This window comes from Triturus cristatus, chromosome 7 (assembly GCF_964204655.1).
Source record: "Triturus cristatus chromosome 7, aTriCri1.1, whole genome shotgun sequence".
NCBI classification, from domain to species: Eukaryota; Metazoa; Chordata; class Amphibia; order Caudata; family Salamandridae; genus Triturus; species Triturus cristatus.
In genome coordinates, this window is record NC_140590.1 from 136,000,403 (window position 1) to 136,020,237 (window position 19,835).

The window sequence follows — 19,835 nt, forward strand, 5'->3', positions numbered from 1 at the left end:
GGTATCTCTTTTAAATGTGAGGTAGATTTGGTTAGAAAATAAAATCAGAAGAATAATTTACACACTTTCACTTTTCATGGTGGATACTTTAACTGCAGATTTCTCAACCCCTTCTCCCCTTTTCCGGGGAGTTGTGGTAAATAAAATATACCGGACTGAATTTCATACGGGATCTTAAATAAAGTAAAATAGCTCAAAATAACAAGAGGCAGAATCCGTGGTATAAGAGGTTTTCTAATGGGCTTTATTCCATTCAAAATGGCCGACTCGAGTCGCGGCCTTCAGGTTCCGTCACCACGAGGGTTCAGGAAGTGAAGTACAATAATTCATTGACAGACATGTATTTTTATAATAAGTGCATTACAATGAAACGAATGTAAAAGGCGTAACATTTGATAAGAAAAATGACGTGACAGTGACATAATCGAAACTAGGCGTAACAAGGAATAAAAGAAACATGATTGGTTTGCATTATCAGACATAGGTGGATCTATAAGATAATACTTGGCATAGATGCGCGCGCAGCAGCATGACGTGTAATTGACGTGCAACTAGGGGGTGAAGGGGACTTGACATTTAGCTCTACATGTGGAGACGAGAAGTCTGGGGGGTCAAGTCAACCTAATCCCAAATCATATCTACCATCCTATGTTTGGAGAACTATGTTATCCACAAGGAAGGACTCTCGGACAGAATCTATTCTATACTAACTGTGTGTGCGTGTACAAGCGTCTAAGTGTCTATATGAGATGCGAGGGGCAGAAAACATTCCATGGCAGCAGGACTATGAATCACTTGCAGGAGGACGGAAAGGCTGAGTCCTTGCTTGTGAGCTAAAGGAAATGTTTACCTAAATCACTTGACAGGAATGCATCGGCTAAAGAGCAAAATAGATAATTCGAAGGTGAAATACAGCTTCTTGGCAGGCATGCGAAAACTGGCCGAGGCAGGCACCGTTAGCTGCACAGGGAGTAGGACAAAGTTCATGGATACAGATGCGAGCTCAAGCTGAAGCTGTCAAAGACAGAGAGCAGGGAAAGGCTTTGAGGACAGAATCGGGCCTACTTGCCTGAACTGTAAAAATGGAGTAACTTAGCCATATAAAGTCGGTGGCCTTTCATACCTAGGAATCGAATATCCAGCCCATCAATGGCGGATCTGACAGAGAACATGTCGACGGTAGACACACATATGTTTGCGTCTTAGAAACTGGAACTGGAGGGAACATACATGTACTTGTAACATGCATATAGAACCGTTGGGGTCCAAGATAGGGGACATAACTGATCAGGAAAATCCACATTTCCACATTCCCTCCTTGTCCCCTTCTTGCCCTTCAAGAGACATCAATCTTCATCATTCCATCGATTTGCTCATGGAGCATCATTTCTTCTTCCTTCTTCTTCCGGCATTCTGAACGAGACCTTGGTGGTGGAATACACGATGTGGCACACAGACCACAAATCGCTGGTCCACATTGTAGACATAGACAGCAACTGAATAGTATGAGAAGGCCAATACCTAGGAAGGATAGAACTCTCCATCCCCAGGCTGATATCACACTCCAAAACCACCCGGACCACGTCCAAGTGCCTGGATTCTCGTGTATCTGGCTTACAATCTTATGAAGGCGTGTTATAGCTTTATATACAGATGGCGAATTTTCTGGTATGAATATGCAGCAGCTGGATCCGATGACCCTGCAAGCTCCGCCCCTATCGGCCAGGATGACGTCAAGGACAAGACGATTCTGGAGAACAACAATTCTCATCACTGATTGTTCCTCTGTCAGATTGCCTAGGGCGGCTATAGTCTCGTTTACTACAGCTTCAAGAGTCTTGGTGAGTCTGCGTATCAGCTTACTATTTGATATAGTACCTATATAGGGAAAGATACCTTTATTGAAATCTACATATTTGTCCCATGCTGTCTCAGTATAATCGACAACTGGGAGATCTCTTCGCTCTCTATTGTGTACTAAATGAACATTTCGATAATAATCAGGGGGAGCTAGGAAAACAGGTGGCAAAAGGAATGCTATGTAACAGGTACCATCCCAATCTAGAGGCAGGCGCATATATGCCGTCTGGCCACATATGAAGTAAGAATGGCGAGAAGCTCTAAATGAAGATTTACCTTGATCACTATATTCTACTATAGTAACGCATTGGCTATGGCCCATATGTATGGAACCAACTTTTCTCACACATAATTCACCCTTAACTGGAAATACTGACATAGTGGGCAGAATTAGTTCAACTTCGGATTTGACATTCAAAATCATAAGATTAGGCGTAAAATTACCTAATTTATACACTTCATTTTCTAAATCAGTTCCTGTTCTACTGGGGTGACCCTCCTTATTAGGGTGACAGACTTTGAATAAAACTAGATTCAGATTTCCCCATATCCAATGTTGTTGATAAACTGCTGTGTCTGGGTCTATGGAATTTAATAAACTAAACCATGCTCCACAGGAGCCATTGTGTGTGAACGGATGTGGAAAGAAAGGCAGAACTCCTTTGTTATTCTGATAGGGAGGAAGTCGGCCACACACCCAACAATTGGTGGCATTACTAGTCTGATGGGAATGATGTAACATACTAATGAATGTGTTATTACGCAGCGCAAGTCTATAGGACAACTCATGTGGGGGTAGGTCACTAAAAGAATGTTCATCAGTTATATTGAAAGCAAGTTTAGAAACAGGATAATACATATGCAACAATATACTTGCAGTAACTATTAAAAAACTCAAGAAAAACAAAATTAATAAAGTCACAATACAGTGGCTACGCAGTGATTTACAATAAGCATGTCGTTTCATTATGATTCTGGACTCTACATGATTCAGACCTAAGGGATACATGTCGGGACAGATTCAACCGCTTCACCTTGGAGAGGACTTAAACAATCAAATCGTCCGACAGTTTAGATCTGGACCTGAGTTTCTGTTTATAGAGTTCGGTGCTACTGGCCTCAGCCAAAGGTAGCTTTGAGTCAATGGGGGAAGACACACGGGAAGTACTGTTTGTGTCAGGAGGAAGTCCATTAAATTTTTTTATATGGGTGGAATGCACCCATCCTTTTCTTCCTTCGATCTTCACAGCTGTTCTGGTCGTCAGCAGGACCAACTTAGGAAGCCTCCACCTTGGCTCCAGTTGGGTTTTCCGATCAAAATTCCTGACGAGAACATAATCACCGGGAATTACATCATGAGGTTTCACCTCGGTGTTGTCGGGAAAAGCTGCGACTACCTGTGAACGACAAGATTGTAGTGCAGACATCAAGGAAGCCAGGTAATCTGTCAGCATATTACAGTCAACATCAGTTATTTTACGGGGTATAGGTGTCCCCCACATATTCGGTGGCCTACCAAAGATCACCTCATAAGGCGATAGCCCTGTTCGAGAGTGTGCTACCATCCTCATGTAGAATAGCGCAACTGGTAAGGCTACTATCCAGTCCACACCTTTTTCCTGACATATTTTAGACAATCTGATTTTTAAAAGTTGATTATGTCGTTCCACGAGACCTGCTGCCTCGGGGTGTCGGACACAGTGGAATTTCCACTGATATCCCAACAAGAGTGAGACATATTTCATTAATTCGGATGAGAAAGGCTGACCGTTATCTGAATATACAACACGTGGTAAACCGTACCGTGGGAAGAATTCTCGAACTAGCTGCTTGGCAGTAGTCGAGGCAGTGTAATCTGATACGGGATACGCCTCTGTCCAACGGGAGAGAGCGCAGACAACTACGAGAACATATTTGAATCCTCGACAACGTTCCATCTGAATATAATCCATCTGGAGGACTTCAAAAGGATGGTCAGGAGGCTGAAATCCACCCTGCTCTACGGGAACACTCTTTCCTGGATTAAACTGACAACATATCATACAGGTACGAACTTTTTGTTTAGCTGCTGCTCGTAAATGTTTATTGAACCAAATGTGCTGAATGCTGTCTAGCATAGCCTTCTCTCCTAAATGTGCTGGACTGTGAACTGTAGCTATAATGGCTTGAACCATGGAATCAGGGAGAAACCATACAGATTTCTCCTTCGTCATCCATCCTTGATCTGTCTGGATCCCTCCTAGTTCAGTCCACTTCTTTATTTCTTCTGCTGTGGCATGTGTCTGTATGTCAATTACGTCAAGTGCGGGATCCTTAATTGTCATACACTGTGTTGGTGTCTGAACTATTGGCTTTGTCATGTCTAATGTGCGATTCTGAGCAGTCTGTTTAGCTGTTTTGTCAGCTAAATCATTGCCTTGAGAAATGGTATCAGTAACCTTCGTGTGTGCTTTACATTTCATAATCGATATAGCAGTGGGTAGATGTATTGCGTCTAACAAAGCATGAATGAGGGGTCCGTGCTGAATGTGGGCACCATGGGAGGTTAAATAACCTCTCTCTCGCCACAGCACGCCGAAGTCGTGTACAACTCCGAATGCATAACGTGAGTCAGTGTATACATTAACTTTCTTATTTGTGGCTTGAATACAGGCTTGTGTTAGAGCAATAAGTTCTGCTGCTTGGGCTGACAATGTATCTATACAATTTGTTTCAATAACTTCAGTGTCTGTTGTGACTGCATACGCGGCCACTAAATCTCCTGTACTTGTTCTCATGCACGATCCGTCTACATACAACGTCAGGTCTGGATCTAACAATGGAACGTCTGTCAAGTCTTGTCTAGGTTTCGTCTTTATTTCAATGATTTCAACACAATCATGAGCTAGTGGGTCTGTTCCAATTACAGGTAATAGTGTAGCAGGATTCAATGTATTACACCGTCGGATCTCTATGTGTGGTTGAAACAATGTCAGTTCATAACCGGTAAGTCTTGCTATGGTCAAGTGTTGTGTTTGTGTTCGGTTCACAAGAACCTCTACTGCATGTGGTACTTGTACTGTCAATGGGTGTCCTAATACTATGGCATCGCTTTGTCTGATTGCTAAAGCTGTCGCTGCCACTGATTTCAGGCATGCAGGCAAAGCCTGAGCTACGGGATCTAATGTACTGGAAAAATAAGCACATGGCTTGCGTGATCCTGCTTGATCCTGAGTGAGTACTGACAAGGCAGTACCTTCGCGTTCTGTAACAAAAAGTGTAAAATGTTTGCTATAACATGGCGTTGCTAAAACAGGTGCTTGACATAAAGCTTTCTTTAAGCTTTCAAAAGCTTGTGTATGTTCCTGAGTCCAAGGGAGAACAGTCGATGTGGCTGCCTCCTGTGTGGTTAACTGAATGAGTGGTTTTGCTAGAAAAGCGTACTGAGGGATCCACTGCCTACAATATGAAGTGAGGCCTATGAAAGCCCGCACCTCCTTCTGTGTCTGGGGTATTGACATGTTAGCAATTAACTGGATGCGATCTGGTGTAAGCTGCCTTCCCTCCTTGGACAGCGAGTGACCAAGATAAATAACTCGCTGAACACAGAATTGCAGCTTAGAAGGGGACACCTTGTGCCCCTTGTCGGCTAGGAAATGTAAAACTGTCAGAGAAGCCTTTTCACATTCTGGCTCGCTTCTTGCGGTGATCAGCAGATCATCGACATATTGAAGCAGTGCAGTATTGACTGGCATGTGGATACTGTCAAGTTCTCGTTTCAGTGCTTGGCTGTAGATGCTGGGGCTTTCTGTAAATCCTTGGGGAGCGCGTGAGAATTTAAAGCTGCGCCCATTTAAACAGAATCCGAACAAGTATTGGCTTTCCGGATCTATTGGGACGCTGAAAAAGGCATTCTTGAGATCGATTACAGTAAAGAACGTTGCTTCGGAATCAATTGCTGTCAACAATGATGATATATCAGGGACCACAGGGAATTGTGGTACAATACACTTGTTTAGTTCACGCAAATCAATAACCAATCGGTATACTGGTGGGGCAGTAGGGTCAGTTCGTTTAAGAATCGGAATTATCGGTGAATTACATACATTGGAGTCTGTTTCTATAACTACTCCCTGGGCAATCAGCTCATCAATGATTTTCAGCAAAGCCACTACAGCATCATGCGGTAACTTGTATTGTCGCATTCGTGGTAGTACCACTCCTGCTTTCAATGTAACTCGATAGGGTGTAATGTTCATGCAGCCAACATCCGTAGGGCCTTGTGCCCATAGATGTACTGGTAAAGTCTGTAGTCGGGGATCCATGTCTCTAGACACATAGTGACCTTTAAAATCCCGCAAAAACAACCTTACTCCTTCCGGAGAACAACATATTATGGCTCCTAGTGCTTTCAGAGTTTTAATTCCTAACAGATTTTCTGGGCATGATTTAGTAAGCAATAAATCTGTAGTTCGTGTCAAAGGTCCTATCGTAAGTGGTAGAGGCTGTGATACTTCATTAACAATAGGTTTTCCCGAAAAACCAAGGGAAACATTTTGAGAGCCTGAGAGGGGTGCCCCTGGAACTTCACTACGTTTTATAGTTGTTCGACTTGCCCCTGTATCGAGTAAGAATTTTCTATCTTGACCTAATAATTCACTATGTACATAAGGTCCTTCTTGATCTACAGGAATCTCGATAAGCGGTAAGTCGACTTCCCTCTCTAGGCTGGTTCATGCGTAGCGCTGATATTCAGGGTATTCATACTGTGCAGTCTGATACATTTGTCGTGTTGTGGTTTGTGTGGCAGTAGCAGGCAACGGTGGTGCAGCTGGCACAAACTGTATGGGTTGCTGTGAGGCTGGCATGGACTGTTGCTGAACTGGCCTGGACTGTCCATGCTGCATAGCTCCTTGTTCATTCTGATCTTGTCTAACTAATCGTGGTCTCTCTTTTGCAATACCTGTAGCTATATTACGTTTCAGGACTGGACAATCATGTACATAATGGCCTAGTTGTTTACAGTAATTGCAGGTTCCTTTTACAGGAACTGCAGAATCACCAGAATGTGTCACACCCCTTTTGTGACCATCTGCTGGTACTGTCTGAGAAACTAGCATTTTCATTTTTGTATCCTTCATGCGTCTATGCTCGTGTTCTTGTTCATCCCTAATTCTATTGTGATGATACTGTAACATTTGTAGCATTTGCGACGGAGTGTTACTTTGCCAGGTACTCTCGAATTTCAATATTCTATTCTTCACTGGAGGCAATGCATTTTCCACCAATTTTGTCACAAATAAATGTGGATATGAGTCACTACTTGCTTTTATACCACTATTTATACCAAAACATTTTTCAAATCGAGCATAATAATCGCTTGTGTCTTCATCTTGCTTTTGTTTGCAGGCTGTGATTGCACCCCAATCTTCCTTTTTTGTAGTTAATAAACGTGGCAGTACCTGTACTAGTAAACCTGGTAACAGTTTAACTTTATCCCCGAGCCCCGAACCTGCAGTTCGGCCCCTTTCTTCCTCTGCTAATGCTGTCCAGTCTATCTTTTGGTCTCCTACTTCCCACTCTTTTTCTTTCAGTTTTTCATAAATGCCAGCAGGCAAAAGCACCTTTAATATCGTCATAATATCAGGAAAGGTGTACTCTCCCATCAGTAACATGTCTTTAATTTCTCGGTGGAAACCCGCTGGGTCTTTGTCATGACTAGGTACTACTTTCTTCATTTCTAATAATTCCATTTTCGATATGGGTGTGTAAACAAATACACGGTGAAACTCATTGTCTTCGCCTTTTATTGGGTGCACTTCTCGTAAAGGATTTTGTCTATCCATATAGTACGGTGCTCTTTCTCTGTGGGGCAGCGAGAGAGAATCCGGACTTACAAAAAGGACATACTGTTTACGTGACACTAATATCTCTTTAATTAGCTTGTTACTAGAACCTCTCCATCTGTTTGTGAGTAGTTCCGTTAATATATCAGGTAAAGGACCAGGGTCAGCATGTTGGCACTTATATAATATGAGGAGTTGCTGAATCATATAGATTCCAGCTAAGCGTTGTTCATCTGTACTGAGATTGAGAAACGTGTGTGCTACGGTCTCATCACCGTATTTTTCAGGACTGTCAATCCAGTGAACGGCTGATCTGGCTAATTCTTGCTCATCCATGGAATCGAGGAGGTGGTAACCCCTTCGTTCTCGTAGTATCTTATCTGCGGCTTGAAACGAATGTTCAGGAGACTTCAGATTTATTACAGGCGTCGGATACGTTCTGCTGTTTTTTGGGCATACAGAATGTATTGGATCAGGAAAACATCTAGTATTTTCACAGGATCTTCCTCTGCCTACATAGGCTATGGTCTCTGACTGTCTTGCGGAATTCCCTGATTCGGACACTTCATCTTGCTCAAACTTGTCTGTTCCCAATCTTTCTTCATGAATATGCTCTATTTCTTTACGGATTTTTCGGCACATGGCTATTATACAATTTTGCTTATCGTGTCTCCCTTCTGATATATTCTGACTCCATCTTGTAAGAATAAGCATTGCATTCGGGTCTACCCCCGGACGATCTTGATTTCTGATCATACAGTTTATGAGGAAACGTAACAGTTCCCCCTGGATCTCTACTTTCTGGAATTCCATAGCTCTGTTAATACATCCTGGATCTCGTCCTGTTTGAACAAAATGATATATGTTGTCTAGATGCGTAGTCATCCCTGGTAACCTCGCTAAATACTCTGCGGCTCGCCTGATACGTAATGATGCCAGGACCATTTCGTCCTCTTTACCAACCACCGGGTCATATCTACAATTTACAAGGAGTTCCTTAAGCGTACGTTCACTTACGAATTTAGGTGTACGTGAATGTGCTGACTCTTGAAAGACAAGTTTATTTATTCTAGGTGGTGTAAAAGTACTGCTAGCACCTCCCGTGGCCCTATCTGGGGCGTCGGGTGTGAATGGGTTCGTTGAACGTGACACAGCAACTATGGGTGTCGATACCTCTGTAGAGTCGACTGCGGAGACAGATGCGGAAACAGATGTGCTTGCCGACGCTTGTGTCGGAACTTGCTGTTGCACGGGGACAGGTACCTGATCCTGACGTTCAACCCCTCCGCCAGACGGTCTATGTGGTGTGGCGTTAGCATACTCGGGAGCTGCGTCATCTAGATATGAGGAAAGAAAAACATCTTCTGCGGTTCTTGGAAGCCCCTTTGGATGTACCTTAATTGGAAATAATGGGGGTGGCAAGTCTTTTGGTATCTCTGGAGCAGCCTTAGGTAATCCTTCGGCTAATAGGGGATACATACCATTCATAAGAGCATTTCTTTGTCTATTTACTTGTTCTGATCTCACTCGGATACCTTCCTCAATTAATAGATTTTCTTGAACTTTATTTGAACTTTCTTTACTCCTCTCTTCTTGTCTACGTGCTTTTTCTGTTCGTCTATGAGATTCTTTACGCCATAACTCAACAGCGTCTTTCTGTGACTGTCTGACCTTTCTTTTCCATAACTCTTCCTCCACTTTCATGATGCACTCTGCATCCCAGGTTCCCGCTATGGGCCACCTTTGACTTTCCGGTAATCCCTTGGTATAATCTACCCATAGATCAAGAAACAATATGGCATCTAAGCCATGTTTATGGTACATGAAATGCCCTGGAGTGTCCCTAGGAGGAATAGGAACTGCTTCTTCAAGCACCCCTTTTCTGGTAGTAATCTGTCTTAACTTCGAGAAGAGCGGCATATTTACAACTGATCTGATACTTACTCTTGAATTTTCTTAATACGAAAAACACAATAAATGAACAGTGAACAATGAACAGTCATTCGTACCACAATATGCAAGACATTTCTGAATACTTTAAACATTAAACATTAAACATTTTAACAATGATCGACAATGATGACAGTCTGCCTAACTAATCACCACGCTGAATTCTTGACAATAACTGAATACTTCGGAATACTTGATATACTGCTAAACAGTACATATACACTGCTAAACAGTGCAGACCGGATTTGTGTACCCAAATCCGTCTTGACCGGCACAACCTATGTGCGCGTCAACACGCCTCCCCGGCGATGGTACTCACCGAGTAGCTCCTTGAAACGGAAGGCCTCAGAGAATGGACAGGACTCGATAACTGCGGACAGCGGACCCTCTCGACATCGGGATTTCGGAAAACCTGGTGGGCCTCTGTATACCTCGGATCTTGCTCTCTCAGCTAGGCTCTGGTCGGGATACTTCGCACTTCTCACCGCCTCGTCTGGGTTGATCGCAGCCTCAGTCGCCCCCGCTTGACCGGAGGGAGCTTACAGGAAATCCTGCTGGTACGCGTTTATGGTCCGTCCAGCTGTGGCAGGAGACCGGGCCTGCAACGCACCGCCGGCGCGTGAGATGAGAAAGTGTCCCTGTTCGGGCGCCATTCTGTGGTAAATAAAATATACCGGACTGAATTTCATACGGGATCTTAAATAAAGTAAAATAGCTCAAAATAACAAGAGGCAGAATCCGTGGTATAAGAGGTTTTCTAATGGGCTTTATTCCATTCAAAATGGCCGACTCGAGTCGCGGCCTTCAGGTTCCGTCACCACGAGGGTTCAGGAAGTGAAGTACAATAATTCATTGACAGACATGTATTTTTATAATAAGTGCATTACAATGAAACGAATGTAAAAGGCGTAACATTTGATAAGAAAAATGACGTGACAGTGACATAATCGAAACTAGGCGTAACAAGGAATAAAAGAAACATGATTGGTTTGCATTATCAGACATAGGTGGATCTATAAGATAATACTTGGCATAGATGCGCGCGCAGCAGCATGACGTGTAATTGACGTGCAACTAGGGGGTGAAGGGGACTTGACATTTAGCTCTACATGTGGAGACGAGAAGTCTGGGGGGTCAAGTCAACCTAATCCCAAATCATATCTACCATCCTATGTTTGGAGAACTATGTTATCCACAAGGAAGGACTCTCGGACAGAATCTATTCTATACTAACTGTGTGTGCGTGTACAAGCGTCTAAGTGTCTATATGAGATGCGAGGGGCAGAAAACATTCCATGGCAGCAGGACTATGAATCACTTGCAGGAGGACGGAAAGGCTGAGTCCTTGCTTGTGAGCTAAAGGAAATGTTTACCTAAATCACTTGACAGGAATGCATCGGCTAAAGAGCAAAATAGATAATTCGAAGGTGAAATACAGCTTCTTGGCAGGCATGCGAAAACTGGCCGAGGCAGGCACCGTTAGCTGCACAGGGAGTAGGACAAAGTTCATGGATACAGATGCGAGCTCAAGCTGAAGCTGTCAAAGACAGAGAGCAGGGAAAGGCTTTGAGGACAGAATCGGGCCTACTTGCCTGAACTGTAAAAATGGAGTAACTTAGCCATATAAAGTCGGTGGCCTTTCATACCTAGGAATCGAATATCCAGCCCATCAATGGCGGATCTGACAGAGAACATGTCGACGGTAGACACACATATGTTTGCGTCTTAGAAACTGGAACTGGAGGGAACATACATGTACTTGTAACATGCATATAGAACCGTTGGGGTCCAAGATAGGGGACATAACTGATCAGGAAAATCCACATTTCCACAGAGTGGACACCTTTTTTTGGCAGAAAGGCCCTAAGCTAGTTTTACCACACTCTAACATCCAAATTGTCATGATTGACCTGCATCTGAAGTCATCCAGGAGAGCAAGATACTGAGAGTGCGCAGGAGTTGTGCCTACATGCAACCTTTTATTCCAGGGAGGGGCAAGGCTGTTGTATAGTGCAAAGGCGCCACCTGATGGTTCAAGGGAGCAAATGCTTTTAGTCTGGCAGCTGGGATGAATCTAAAGGTCAGGAAACAGAGGTCAGATACATTATCCACAAGAAATAGCATCAAAGGTTAAGTATCTTGTTCTTAGCCTGCTAGCATCAATACTCTTAGAGCTATCTTAAACTCCAACACTAGTTACCCTTCCAGTACTATGGCATGCAGAGTTCCATTGATACTGGTATATAGGTCTGGGGTGGAAATCCTTCAAAATGTTGTGGAGCCGGAAGTGACCTGGACCTGAAAGGTCTGTGAATAAGCAGCAGCCCGCTGTCCTCAGGAAGTACATCCAGTTTACAGCTGAAACATTTCTATACTATACTAATCACATTTATAGAGCACATGGGGACCCGTAGGCATCCCATCGCTGCTGGAACCACACTGAGTAGAAACAGGGCCAGCTCTAGGGCGGTACGAGCGGTGTCATTGCACTGGGCACTGACTTGGGCGGGGGCACCATGTTTATTGTTTTAACATTTTAAAAGCACCTGATGCTGCGTTCCTTGTGGCAGCAATTTTCAGGCATCATTAAACATGTCAAGATAACTTCGGGGATTAGTGTTCTTCCTGGAGAGAGACAGGAGCTTTATCTAGGAATCTTGGAAGTTTTGACTCATCGTAACCCAGAGGGTTAATATGCCTGTTGCAAAGAACACGTCCCATTCAGATCACAAAGCGCACATAATATAAATGTCAATGGGTTACCAATTTCGTCACAGAGATCCTTTTGTTACTTGCAGTTTATAAGTTAAAGTCCTAATATAGAGCAGTGAACTATTAACTGTCATCAAAGAGCTGCATGCAAACTGCAAGGAATATATTTGAGCAATATGTTTTTTTGCCTTGTCTTTCGTTATCATTGTATTGCAAAAAGGTTCATTTGGGTAGAAATCAATTCTTATTATTAAAGAAAACCCAATACAATTTAAATTCAGAATTTGTGTTTTTCCAGACCAAGGACTCTTAAACTATATTGCCTACCACAATGGATGATATGCCACTCCTACACCTTGTAGGCCTCTGTATTATGTAACATTTGCTACATATTGATTACACATGTATGATTGTGCAATGTGTGTGTGATGTAAAGTGTTCTGACACTTTAAACTTTTATGAGTGGTGCTATAAAACTAAATGAATATAAGAGACAGTGGTTATGGAGACTTTAGGGGTACCGTCAAATGGTGGTAGTGAGGGAATCCGTGGCAGAGGTGGTCAATGGGGCGGGCACCAACAAACATTATTGCACAGAGCACCATCAGTGCTAAAGCCGGTCTGAGTATAATGGATACTCCGTCTGGGGTTAGTACTTGAATAGCCAAGTCTTGAGTAGTTTACGGATAGACAGTTTGTTGTGCACTGTCTGCAATGCTAGGGGTAGGGAGTTCCAGAGATTGGATACACCGAAGCTGAAGGACCGTCCTCCACTTTCTCCTCTTCTACTAGAAGGAACTGTGGCCCTTTGTGCATTAGAGGATCCAAGGATCCTCTTGGGGATGTAGGGGGCAATGAGCTGATAACCATATTGCCGTCAGGTTATCCTCAGATTTTTATCTGACTAATTGTAAGTGTACATTGGCCACTTACCCTATCTCCGTTGATCTGCAAATACGCTGTTTATTCAATATGCACGGTACTTTGCCTTTTATGTTCCTTGATATATTTCATGTCACTATGCTAGTTTTGTTTAATATGTATGTTTATGTAATCATTGTCAACACCTGGCTAATCTTAGGCATGTCACCATTTACGCAGTTTAGATTGAAATTCATGCAACTACTACATCTTACTCTTGCAGATGCAGTTTTCACGCTCTCCCCCATATGAGGCCCAGTGCCTACTGTCGCTTTGATTTGGCCTCTCAGGTTAATTACATGAATTTCGTTTTTCACATAAATTTCAGATTCTTCTGTCTCTTTTGAGAGATATATCCCTAATACTTCTCTCATTAAACCTTAGGTGCCCTTATCCCCCCCCCACACAGTCCTGAGGAAGACCCCCCTGTAAGGTGGACAGTTACCTACTTATCCTTGGGGTCGAAACGTCAACACGATTACCTTATGCCAGCTCTAAACAACGCATATTCTTGTACTGTGTTTTATCTAACTGCATGGCTATGTGTTAATTATACGAACATCCATGTAAACAGTGGCTTAATAAATTAGCCCGTTTTGTATATTGTACTTCAATCCTCTGAATTGCACCAATACTTTTGTTCCACTATATACACACCAATTCCGCACAATTCACCATTATCCCCGTACCTCTTTTTTCTCTTTCCTTCTGGGCACATTGCTAATAATATTTAATGTATTTTTTGATAAATATTTGTTAAAAATGAGGGTGTGATTAAATAACACTTCTCAGTTCATTGTTGTTTGTATGTTTTCTTGATGTATTGCTAGTCTTTTCTCTTGTGTTCAAATAGTGCTTACTGGGACCACTTCCTATTGTACCCAGGTCCCAGTACCGTTGGGTTTACCCTTTATGTAACGTCCATTCAATTTAAGGCAAGACTTGTCCATCGAACTGGCTACAAGCTCCAGACATGGTCCCAAAGTGGGGGTTGCAGGGTCCAGGTGTGGGGTGAGTGAGAATACCAGTTTGGTGTGATCCAATTAGAAGACTATGAAGATCCCAAATGGAGCTACAATGTCTGCGAGTAGCTGTATTTAACGATTAAAAAGCATAGGACTCAAGGAAGATCCCTGCAGGACTCAACAGTTGAGAAGGATGATGTCTGAAGAGAAGGACTCGTTGAATACCTGAAAGGATCGGTCCGTCAGGAATGAGCTGAGCCAGTTCAGGGGTTTCCCTGATACTCCAGCCCTTTGTATCCTTTTTGAGCAGGATGTTGTGATTCACCGAGTCAAAGGCAGCGATTAGTTCAAGAAGTAGAATTGCTGCGGTGCCTCCTTGGTCAAGTCTCTGTTTTGAGTCCTCCACTACTGATAGAAGGGACACTCGTCTGCCAGAGAAGCAGAGAAAATTTTGTCCACCACTCCGAGGACTGCCGTATTTAGAGCGATCACAGGAGCTGACGTTTTGATGGTTCCTGTGAAGGCACTGAAAATGTGGTGCACGGCCACCAAATTATGGGCAGCCCTGCACCAAATGCTTTGTTGTTTCTTCTGAAAAGCAAAAAAAGATAGCCCCCACACCCTAGCAGTTTTCTTTCAAGTTGAGTGGCTGTTTTTTTTTTCTGTTCATAAGTGACATAAAAAAGCGACATCAAGCCATATCCTCTACATTGCAGGGGCAGCATGATGCTCTGCTTTCTGAGGATGTAGCCAGCATGGCCCCCGCCATTTGAAAACTGACGGTCTGCCCCACTGCTTTTGAACTGGTAGGAAATTATTTTGGAGCTGCCGTCCCTCAAAGGACACATTTTATTATAGCTTTTGAATATTTTTATGTTAAATTTAACAAATTTGTAGAGAAACCGCTTAGGGAATATTTGTTCTTGGAAGTGCCATTGTCTACAGTTTCTGATTTACTAAATTTCTATAGCAGTTCATATGCTATATGTACTTCTCACAGAGTGTGAATTGCACACAATGCATTATGGTAGATGTGGTTCAGTTGTCTCACATTTCAGTTTGTTTGGTTGTATAATACTTGATCAGACTTGTTAGAAACCCTTGCACGTTTTTTATAGCTTTTACCATGCTTCAGAAGAGAATATTCCTTCCTTTCAATGGTACTTTTTTACGTTTTTATTTTGGCTTGTTACATTTCTCGAACATTAAATTCTGCTCTTCATGAGTGGAGGTTTCAAACCAGCTTGCGTGGTGTCTTACCATACAGGACTATAAACTGGCCCCAGAAGCACAGGCAAGTGCTGGCCAATGCTCACAAGGGGAAACTGATTTCAAACCTCATGCTGAACAGGAAATCAACTCTTTCAAAATGGACATCTTTTTCAGCCGCCTTTTTCAAAGGATCCTCAGCTGCTCTCCATTTTTTTCTTGGCCAACATTCAGAATACTGTAGAATCACACGTTTTCTTAAATATTTGCCACAGTGTAGGCCGAGGATGTGCCATATCTTTCAAATCTAGCCCTTACAATAGATTTAAAAATAGCCCAGCAGTGGTGAAGCAGTTGTTTGTTTTGTTGACACCAGGATGACCATTGTGTCAACAGGAACTTGCTCGTGATCAAAGTGGTGCAAAGGCTGAAAAGTCTAACATTTTAAGTGAATGTCCTGGCAGGGTGGGCACTATGTGCTTCCACTAAATGGAACAACCGTGTAATTCAATGCATAAATATGAAAACAATTCTCCTGTTATTCAATATTGAATATAAATTAAAATAAATTATATTTGTGGGTTGCCAGTGGCGGCTCCTCCGCAATGGAGGAGGGGCATTGCCCCACTGAGCATGAAAAATAAAACGGTAATAAAACAATTTTATTATCGTTTTAAATTTCTGCTGAGTCTAGGGTGGGGCCAAGCAATCCTCTGCACAATAGCCAGGGACTGGGAAGAGGAGTGTTGGGCACTTATAAGTGCGCTTGTCAGTTTGGCCTGCTGGAGTAGGCCGGCCAAACAGACATGCACACTTAGAATTTCTCCACCTAGCTGTTTTGGTCAGCTGGGTGGAAAAATGCCACAGGCTCCGGATCCCTTTGTGAGCACCTAATCAGGCCGCTCAGACCAATGCAAGCGCTACTCTCACAGCATGAGAGCAGCGTCAGGGAGCCTTTGCTGTCCAAAAGACTTCCGAAAGAAAGGAGAACAGAGGCGTCCGGCAGACAGAGTGGCAGCGAGAGAAGCACATGAATGTGTGGTTTTTTTCAATTATTTGCCACCTCACTGCCCTACCATTCTTTTGGTTAACCGCTGCTGGGGTTAACTGCAGAGCAGATATGACCTGCAGCTAGTTTTGTTCCATCACAGTAACATCCTGTGTGCTCCTTGCCAGTGAAACATACATCATTGATGTCACAGGATTTCTTCTCTTGGGGATGACAGTTTGAGGTGGGGGTGAAAAACATTAGCAAAGCCATTAGACAAGCTTGTGTTTTCATTCACTATACTCGAAGTCTGCAAACCATTCAGAACTCGGCGGCCAGAATCACTCTCAACCTCCCACGCCACACTCACATTGCACAACACCTGAAAAAGTCTACTGGCTCTGCATAGACAAACGAGCACAATTTAAACTCCTCACACATATTTTCAAGGCACTGCATAACTCTGGCCCAGGATATCTCTATAGATCACAGCTGCTTTCACAAACCTTCCAGACACATCCTCTCATCCTAACTCCTGCTTACACAAATCCAACGCATACGGAAAAACAGATATTGTGGGCGAGCCATCTACATCACTTTGAAAGCATGGGTCACATAAGAGCCTCCTCAAAACTTCTTGAATTCCACTAGAAGCCGATGAACTGGCTTTTTGAAAAGTCTCACTATGTCCTAAGTTTAACTGGCGTCACATCTGAACAGTTCCAGGATGACCTTCCAGGTAATAGTGAGCTCTACAACTCAGCATAACATAGCATATAGGCTTTGCCAATGCTTGTTGTTTTAGTAATATGATTACTGAGTTACCCTCCATTCAAGTTCTCTTCCTGCAAGCATTTACTGCCATTAATTGCAATTCTGACCCATATATAGAGGTATCAACTTTTCCTGATTGGTTGATGTATATGAAAGTAATGCCTTATTAGCTCAATTAGGAGGGCCAGTGCTGTCAGTCAGAGATTCATGGCAGAGCATTAAATTGCATGTGAAGCAGCTAAAAAGAAGTGTGGTCTAACAGTGCAACATACCTGCCCCAGTGTGCTGTAATCTGAAACATGCCTCGTTGTCTGGTTTATTTTAAATTTCGCATTCCATCCCAGAATGAGATACCTAACGAGAATTTGAGGTGGAGCCCAGGTGTGATAGACTTTCTTAATTCAGATTCAGAAACAGGTAAACCTCTGAACCAGCATATTAACAGATGTGGAGTCCCCTCCCAGGTGACTAGGACCATCCTTATGCGTGACACGTAATATCTGATGGGCCCAGTTCCAAAGGAATTGCAAATTTTGTTTCCATAACCAGATTTAGGTACCTAGCAAGCGGATAAATCTTTAAGTGAAAGAGCAGGAATAACAGTGATCCCAGTGCAGGGAAATTACAGGGATTTTAATGGGCCATTTGCAATTAGAGGCTTAGTGTGAAAGTGCCACAGAACAGTTCTGCTCATCTTTCAAAGGGCTGTCTGATAGAATATCTATGACAAAAATTTATTTTGGACAGAATATAGTGTCACAAATATCGAGGACCAAAATATCGGGAAGGTGAGTGCAAAAAGGTACGTATTGATGTACTGGGGCTTATTTATGGAAACAGTTGCATCGCTGCGTGAAAACAGCGATTCAACAGTTTTCACTGCACCTTCCTTGCGACACGATGGATGCGCCATGTTTACTATAAGGCGCTCCATGTTACATGGAGAGACAGGTGCATCAGGAATTCTGATGTATCTGTTGGTGCAAAAGTCATGCATTGTGGCGCAAGCATGACACTACTCCAGGAATGCAGAAGGCAGGCCCACACCCATAGCACTGCATCAGCTGCTATGAGGCAGGTGTAAGGTTTTGACACAGTGGCATCCTAGAGTGATGCAGTGAAATCTGATAGACTTGCACCACTCCTACAAGGCTTTGTTGCATGGGAACAGCACCCTGCATACATTATACCTGACGCACGTATAATGTAACGTAGGGATTTATAAGGTGACCCATCTGCCTGGATGCGTCACCTTGTATCTATAGTGCAACATGGTGCATTGTTTATGCTGCCACTGCATCACAAAAATGATGCAACGGAGGCTCAGAAGTCTCACAGGGCCTTATAAATAAGCCCCTTTGTCTTCCTGATAGAGTACCCTCCCTCTGACCCACAGTGGTTCCTGGCAGTGTATTGAAAGTCTGACAGACGGCTCCGTCAACATGAGAGTACTATTCGTCAAACTTTTAACCTGTTTTTTTTTTTTTAAACAAAATCCCAAAGTGGGATTTTGTTTTTCAAAATAAAAAAACTAATGACCTCTGCACCCATAGGAGTTGTCTTCCATGGAGTGAGGGTCATATTGCAGTTTCACTGCAGTGAACTGGCCATTTGACTGCCAACTGTAATCAGGCAGGTGGTGAAATAGTCTAACTTCTGATGGCCCTTATTCTGTCGTGTCATCCGGCATGTATGTCAGTAGCGGAGACAGAGTACTCTCCACCACTGACATACTGAAGGTCTTCCCAACTTTAAACTGAGGTGGGCAGACCTTCAATTTGGTGGAGCGGGAACTCAGTCGCAACTGCAACAGAGTACCCTCTACGCCAAACTCTAAATCAAACCATATGTGTGGATTATCTTACATACACCGTCCAACAAAGGTGAGAGAGAGGGGAGGCTAACCTTGCAAATACCTCCTCCCACACACAGGCATACAAAATGGATTCATGGTAGAGCAATCCTCTAAAAGCATCATTGGTGCGAAAATAATGTCAGTATTGTCATGGGCAAAAAATAATTTCCTTCTGTTAGTGGTATACTCCATTATCAGGAGCTGTCCAGATTCAGGTACAACTTTTCCTGCATGAACTCAGCTACAATAGGAAGCTCTTTGAAATTTTACACACAGTAGTGACAGAAATCCAGTGGATCTTGATAAAATGACCTCAAGGACCACCCAAATAACTTCCTTAGGAGCACCAGTGATAAGATTAAAAGCCAGCCATGGAAAGGGATATTTATGGAATGCTTATTATTTCCACATCATTAGCTCGACATGTTTCAGGCAACATCGAAGCACAAATGGGTTTGTGGCCTTCTTCAAGACCAGGGATCCATAACGCTCATAATCACTAATCAATGTGTTTAGTAGTCTTTGTTTAATACTATTTTATCATACATTTCACCCTCTACAGAACGTTTCCTAAATTCCTTCCCCACAGGACCTGCCACTGTTTTTCGGTAAACACAGTCCCGAGTGCCAGAATTGGTCGCGGCCCAGGTTCCTCAGGGTCCTATGCTCAAGCTCCATCTCTGGCAAATTCCGCCCTCTCAGCCTTTTTCATGTAGATTTGACCCACCAAGTCTACTGAGGGAACAAAGAAATCACCTTCAACTAATATTGAAGAT